Source organism: Theropithecus gelada, chromosome 8, assembly GCF_003255815.1.
Source record: "Theropithecus gelada isolate Dixy chromosome 8, Tgel_1.0, whole genome shotgun sequence".
NCBI classification, from domain to species: domain Eukaryota; kingdom Metazoa; phylum Chordata; class Mammalia; order Primates; family Cercopithecidae; genus Theropithecus; species Theropithecus gelada.
In genome coordinates, this window is record NC_037676.1 from 112,050,948 (window position 1) to 112,058,843 (window position 7,896).

At 34.5% G+C, this 7,896-nt stretch overlaps 1 pseudogene; it reads right to left on the reverse strand.

The window, feature by feature from the left end:
• Nucleotides 1-1,342: 1,342 nt before the first annotated feature.
• Nucleotides 1,343-1,448, reverse strand: LOC112630915 (annotated as a pseudogene).
• Between the last annotated feature and the right edge of the window lie 6,448 nt (nt 1,449-7,896).

Here is a 7,896-nt window from a genome sequence, read left to right on the forward strand (position 1 = left end):
TTCACCTTCCTGTGCCGCCACTGTTTCATCTGTAAATTGGGTTAATTAATGGAAAATAGAACAGTGCTTGCACATAATAAGTGCTCAGAAGTGTGACACCCTGCTCAGGGCTTCATAAAGAGTAAGTCAAGGAACCAACAAACCAGACAGTCTGACTTGAGTCTAGGTTCTTTAATATTATTCAGGGACTGTTCAGAAAGCCCAAAGGTTAGCTGCAATTTTAAAAATTTAAGTATGATTTTTTAAAGTATGCTTTCATTTTTTGTTTGTTCATTCAAAATCAATAAAGAATAAGTACTTTATAAAACATTATCTTTCAAGACTGTCCATGGGTGATACAATGGATTGACATTTTTATAACAATAGGCTACATCTAGATTTCACTCAACATGGTGGCATTTAGATGTCAGTAAATGTGAGTGTTTGATACTATCTCTATTAGCACAAAACTAAGTCTCTTAGGAAAATACAATGATCATTTGAATGGATAAAATTGGTAGATAATAGAAAAATTTGTGTTTTGTATCTTTCAAGAAAAAGTATTACCCAAATCGGTTTTTAGGCTTTGAAGCCAAATCTATAAAATAATCACATTTTCATTACAATATACTGGGGTTTTTTTGTTGGATGGATAACACAATATATCAGTCCATATCTATATACCTAACTTCCTGTGGTGTGTCTTAAAAATAAGAAAAAGAAGTTAATTGAAGAATTATGGAACAAAAAGCACAGATTTTCTTTTACTTCAATGAGTAGGGTCAAGTCAAAAGTGAAAAAATTTGAAAGGAAAAATAAAAATGAATATACCACAGTAAATAGGAAATATGCCAAAAAATCCTTCTAGAATACACTAAAGCTATCCAAAGAGATAAATGTCCCCTAAACATTTTTTTGTTTTATATGATAAAACGAAAGTTTAGGAAAGTTTAGAATTGGATCCTATGTAGTCAGATTTTAAAATTTCACAAATTTTAGGAACCATTTTCTGTTAAATCATATGAACATAAATAATGATACAGTTTACACTGAAGTACTATTTTACATCTTTGAAAAATGAGTAAGTTTAAGTAATGGAATCACACACTAGTCTTCTGATTTCACTAAATCCTCATTCCATTTCCCACAGCTTTGACATCATTTTTATTAGTTAATAGACAAATGGCAAAATGACAGAAGAGATTTGCAATCTTAGAACCTACTAAGGTTTTAAGATTTCTTAGTCATTATAATATCTTGTCTTTTCAAAAAATTATTTAGTTTACCAAAGCTTTTAAAATGGAATTTTATTCTTTTACCATAAATGCATATTATTTTATCATTTTAAAATGATTATTGAAAGATAGGTTGTATGAATGTATAATACCAGTGGAGAAAATAAACATTGTGTTTTAAACTGATAAGAAGAGATACTACACTTGATCTTAGCCAAAAGGCTGAGATGCAATTAACATTGTGTTTCATAGAGTGTGGTTCAATAGCCATTCCCATTAGAACCTGAAGAATTGGTTAAAGCAGATTCCCAGTTCTACACCAGCCCTATTTAAATTCACTGTGATATTAGATAGTTTTCTCCCATGCTGTAGGAAGTGAGGTTTGCTCTTTCTCCTAGCTATCACTGTAGTGAGTAAGATTAGTTTCTTCCTAGGAGACTCTATAGGGATGTACAATTTCTTGCAAAGGTTGATTCTAAAATTTGTTCTCCAAAAATGTTTACCATTCTTTAGCTACTTGCAGTTATTTCCATGGAAGTTTAATTATTATTTTCTCTGTAGAGGAGGTACAGTTGATTTTATGGAACTGTGTTTCCTTTGGACAGGTTGAACTATTTAATTTTCATATGAGTAGCTATATGTTTTAAAATATGTAGTCTGACAAAATTGCTCTTTTTCTCATACTGTGCCCTATCCTAAATGATATTGCTGGTGGAAGGATGAGCAGAAAAGTAGATACAGTATAATGAGAAAAATAAAAAACATTTGGAAGAATAAAGATGGCCATTTTCTCATAATGATGCTTTAGACCTTGGTGGTTCTGAGTGCCTACTGCTTAAGAATAGGTATCTCTTACCCATGTTCAAATTGGAAAATTTAAAGAGTTTTAGGATTAAAGAGAATAGCATTTTGTATATTGTCATAATCCTGCTACCATCTTGGTTACTACTTCGCTGATCACATGTTAGGGTGATCAACGTTGATTTTCAAGTGCTTAGGGAAGATTAGGGTATTCAAACTTTCTGTAAAGGGCCAGAAGATAAATAATTTAAATTTTATGGATCATATGCTCTCTGTCACAACCACTCAACTCTGCCATTGTAGTGTGAAAATAGCCATAGACAATACACAAACAATGGGCATGGCTTTGTCCCAATAAAACTTTATGAGAACAGACAGTAGATTTGGCCCAAAGCCATAGTTTCCACACCTCTGGTCCAGATATAAAGCACGTTGGCTCATGTTTGGTTGCGGTATGTGTGTCAGAATTGGTTATCCTTCCATAGAGATCAAGAGTCTGGCGCTGAGTAGAAGGACTTGTGTTGGTAACGGAAAAATAAATGTCTTGGGATAGAGACTTATCCACACAAATAAAGTCAGGGTTAATTAAATGAAAATGTGTTTACAGTGACAAATTAATGCTCTTACAGCATTAATGGAAGATAAACTAGTGTGTTTCTATTTCTATGGAGATTTTATGTAACACAATGGCCTTTTCACTATGCCATTTTATGTAATTACCATTAGCACAGAGGCCATTAATTCAATATAATCAAGGAATGTAAATGTCAGCTAACATTGTGCTATGTCCATCACTAAGTATTTCTCTCCATTTTTCTATATTTTGTAATTGAGTTTTCTTGTCAGACTTTTCAACATTATTTTGAGATCTGACTGTTTCTGCCAAAATGAAATGAAATTATTAACAAGAAATTGTTGGCATTCATTCACATTAAAAATTCCATTTAATATATTTTTTTCTGTTACCTTAAGTAGAAGAGGCTTTCATTTATCTCAAATATACCCATGCTTGCTGTGGGTGAATGGAAGGAACATCACTTATTGATCTTAGTCAGAATTAATGAGCAATAGTTACTTGTGAGCCCGTGTTCTTTCGTCATCTTTCTTCTTCTCTTGCCCAGTGACCCAAACCACCATTATAATGGACTTCCTTTGTACATTTATCATGTCTTTACTGATTGGGCTGTATTTGAAAGTCAGGCACTTTGAGCTTGTAACCCTGACTTTTACATGTCAGCCACATGTATAGTGTTGTGTTTTTAAAACATGGCACTCTATTACTCTCCAGTTTCTCCACAAGTGAAATAAACTTGGAAAATACATTTTTATATAATATATGACACTAAAAAAGTAAACTAATTAAAAAATTACTTCACAGGGAAAATAAAAATTGCTAAAAGCACCATATTATTATTGAGTCCCAAGCCTGAAAGATTTCCTAGAAGTCTCAGTTCATCTTCATAAGATCTATGTTTAAAGCGTGCCAGAAAAATGTGTGCTAATTTTATGAAATTTCTTGGAAAGCAGATTGGATTTCATCATGTCACTACTCTTTGAGGAGTAGTATACCCAATATGCTATAGCACACTGACAGAAGCAAACAACTTATAGGCCATGTGATTACTAATGCTGACCTCCTCTACTTCACAGTCCTTACACATTTTTTCCCATTTATTTCACAATCTCTGTTTTCTCTTTTTTTCCATACCCACTTTCATCACTGGAGTTTCAGCGCTTATTGTTACCTAGTTTACTGAATTTATCTTCTGATTAGTTGTCAAAACATCAGCCTTGACTTCTGTAATTCACCCTTCACACTATCATCAAAATGACTTTTCTTGCAAAAATGATTATTACTTTCCTACTCGAAAGTCTTTGAAGATTTCTAATTGTTTACAGGAAGAAAATTTAGACTCGTAGGCATGCTATTTTAGGCATGCTGTCTTAGGAAAGCAGAGCTTAAGACCAAGATCTTCATGCACATGGTTTATTTGGGAAGTGATCCAGGGAGCAGGAACCTTTTGAGGAATCTTAGGTTCTGTATTGAAGAACTCCCTGCTGGAGACTAAAAAGGGAAGTATTTGTCCTTCAGTTCCTTTTCCTTCCTGGTGAAGGGGCGCTCTGTAGGTTTCAACGGTCCTACCCCTCTGGGTTGTACACACATAATTGCCATGTGTGATCCTACAGATGTCTCTAGCATATTATCAGAGAATGTCCTGAACAGGAAGTAAGAAGTATGGGATATTGAAAGGCAACATCCTGTAAGAATGCTCCTGTCCAAAGTATGCATGGAAATGATTTCCACAGTAGTGGCTAGAGTGAGAGGTGGGGCTATTAGGATTTGAAGTAGTACCCAAGAACTGTCAAGATTATGTGGCATAAAAATGCTTCTTATGTTATGTGACTTGAATTTCTGTCCAATCTGATATTTCATCATTCTTTTTCCATGTCCAGACCAAATGTATAGAGGCTACTAGCTTGCTTATTAATTAATTTCTTCATTAAAAGTTTGTTGAGCGAGATTATGCATTAGGTAACCTTTTAGACATTGGGGATGCAAAGAAGTTTCCACGCCTCATGCAGGTTGTATTTGACTTGGGAGAGGCAAATAACAAACATGTAAAGATATGAATGTGATTATTTCAGTTGGTGGTAAGGGTGATAAAGATCATAAAGCAAGGCAGTAAGATGAGTAGAGGAAGGGCTGAGTGAAATCCTCTCCCTGGAAATTATATTTGACCTGCAGTTTAAAGGGTGAAAGTGAAAAACCTAAACAAGAATCTAGGGACAGTATGCTGCAGGTGAAGATAATAAAAGTGTAAAAAATCTAGAGCTGCAAATCAGTCTTGTGTGTTCTAAAGGGAGGGAGAAGCCTATATGGTTAAAGTCTAGTGAATAGAAGAGTGAGTGAAGAGAATAAGAAATATAGGTAGGACCAGAATTTGTAGATCCCTTTAAGTCAAGGTAAAAAGTTTGGATTTTAGTAAAATTTCATTGAAATATCATTTAAGGGATTTAAGAAGAGAAGAGATATGACATGATTTGCATTTCATAAAATTGCCTCTGGCTACTATAAGGATTTCCCTGGGACTTGAACCTTTCCCACCCTGTGCCATTGAAGATGCTGCCTTTACAATACATATCACCATTTGAATGTGTTTTCCTTACAGGATGTAACTCTTCTTGAGGGAGGGCACCACGTCTTCATATTTTTGTGGACAGTGCCCCTCACATATTACAATTACTAAATACATGATTGATAATAAATGTTATAAGATGGATGAATGAATGCAGGTCTACAAGGGTGTTTCAATAAGTGATACTAGAATAAGAGGACTACACAGGATACAGAGTAGTGGTTTTTCTGAACTATTATTCATTGCCTGAATATTTTCTAATCCTTTACATCTAAGTCTTAAGATGACATCCCTATATTGTTTGCTTATGTTCGACTTGTGGTTTACTCTGCCTTTCAGATCGTTCCCTCCTCTTACACTGAATAGCTTAGATGTTTTTCACTGTGAAGTTAATTTTATTTCAGTAAGTACGAGAGAAGTAGTAGAGTATAGGTTTAAGAGTACAGAAATTGGAGTGAGGAAACAAGAATTTAAAGGGTGAATTAAAATATGAGTTTGAGACAGTACAAGGAAGATCCAATGCTTTAAAAAGGCATTGGTGACTTGGAAAATCTTTTCAGAATGTAGAAATAGGACAATTTCACTGGTGCTTGAGCTGTATAGTTAGATTTGCGATTCAATCATGAATGTACTATTCATTAGCTCAGTGACCTTGAGTAAGTCACTTAATCTTAATAAACCTCAATTTCTGCATGTATTTTATGTGAATAACAGTCCTTGTGAGGTTTAAGTAACCTAATAGTGTATGAAATGCTTAGGACAATTCTGGACACATTTTATACTCTCTAGACTGGTAGTAGTATTCTTAGTAACCAAAATATGCCTTGAAAGAGAATGACACAGTAATAGCCTTTTCCAACTGTAATGATTAAATTAATTATTGGTTGCTGATCTTTCCACGAGGGTTGATTTGCAGGGTATTTTTGTTGAAGCACAGAGCTACAGTCCAAGCTCCTTTGATTTCTGTTTTGATTTCCAACCTCGGGTCAAAATAAATCAGTTTGTGCATCTTGCAATGAATCCATTATCTTTAAGGAGGGAGCATTTGGAAGACCAATTATAAAATTAAAAAGAATCCAGAATATTGCTGAGTAGAACTATAATCCTATTTCTCTATGTAATTTTACATATGCAATTTTAGAATAATTCTACTTTGTTGGTTAAGAACAATTTTGGTTAGAAGTGATAGAAAATTCAACTCTAAGTGGCTAACCAGTAGTTTATTTTTCTCTCATATAAGAAAAAGTTGAATTGTTCATCAAAGTTGTTAATCAGTGTTTTGGTTTCCTTCCTTCTTGGATGAATGATAGAATAGTACAGTTCTGTATGATAGATTTATGCTTTGTTCTTCCTTAAAGTTAGGTGTAGCTATAGTTGCTCTGGCCAATGGAATGTGAGCACATGTGGCATTTCTGGGCAGAGAAGCCTTGAAGAGTTAGTGTTTCTGCCAAGTCCCCTTCCCTCTGCCATGGTAATTGGTGATATATCACGTGACAGTCTAATGGAACACAGCCTTCATTGGCCACTGGGGTTTTGAGGTTGTTGGTTACAGCAGCATATTCATCTGATAAATTGCCTCACTAATACGAACCATACAAGGTACCAGCTTTATCATATCCTGTTTTATCATCTCTGTTTTCATTTTCATTCTTATCACATCATATTCTCAAGATGGCTGCAGCAACTCCAGGAATCATTTTAGTGTTCAAAGCAGGAAGAATTAGTAAAGAGGGGTGATACTAGGCACATTATTCATTTTACCAAGAATGCAAAAGATATTCTGGGAAGCTTTTAAGACCTCCCCTTACATCTGCTTGGCCAGGAGAACTGGGTTAAATGGCTGCCACTAGTTACAAGGGAAGTTGCAAAGTGGGCAAAGTACCATCCCAAAAGAAACTGAGAAGACGTGGGGATGTGATATTGATCACGCCGCTGGCAGTGTACACCACAAGGGCACAGTTACTATAGCAAGTATTCCTTTTTCCAAAGGAAGATGGAAACACTCCAGTAGGATCAACTCAAAATCCCCATTTCAAGTCAGCAATCAACTACAGAAAACCACTTTTGGAGTAATTCTCCCCACCACTGTATCCCAATGCGTTGGTGTTATGAGCTAAACCCTGTTTCCCAAATTGTCATTGGACGGTTATATGGGCAATAGTTAAACAAAAAAATTGACTGAGGCAAGATATGTCAGTTCTGTTATTTCTTCTTATCTAAAAATCACCACATTTTGGTACTTAAGAGAATTAGTTTGATCTGGTCATAATAGTCCTTCATAAAAAATGTTAAAGGGACTTATTTTTTGAAAACATACACAATTATGATTTCAGCTATTACCCAAATCATAATCATCTTTTGGAAACCTAAAATTGACTGGTAGTTTGTTCTGATGTCCTAGTATATATTAGAATTGCTGAGTTTTAATATCCAGTCTGTAATACTTTCACTTTTTTCATATTTTCCATTTTTGGGAAATTTTATGTACTGCTCTTGTCCTTTTTTAAAAAAAATGAAATGTCTTTAAAATGACATGCCCTTTTTTTAGGGAAGTTCCATTTTAAATTTGGACTTCTTGATGTTCATTATACAAAATCAATGTAGCTTTTTATATTTTAAAATTCTCTGTTGATGGTATAATGTGTTCAGCATATGTATGGGGGCGGTGGCTGAGAAGACAGGCATTTAAGCAACAGTTTGTCCTAAACTTGAGGGCTCCCTTTGATTTGGTTTAAAAATATAGT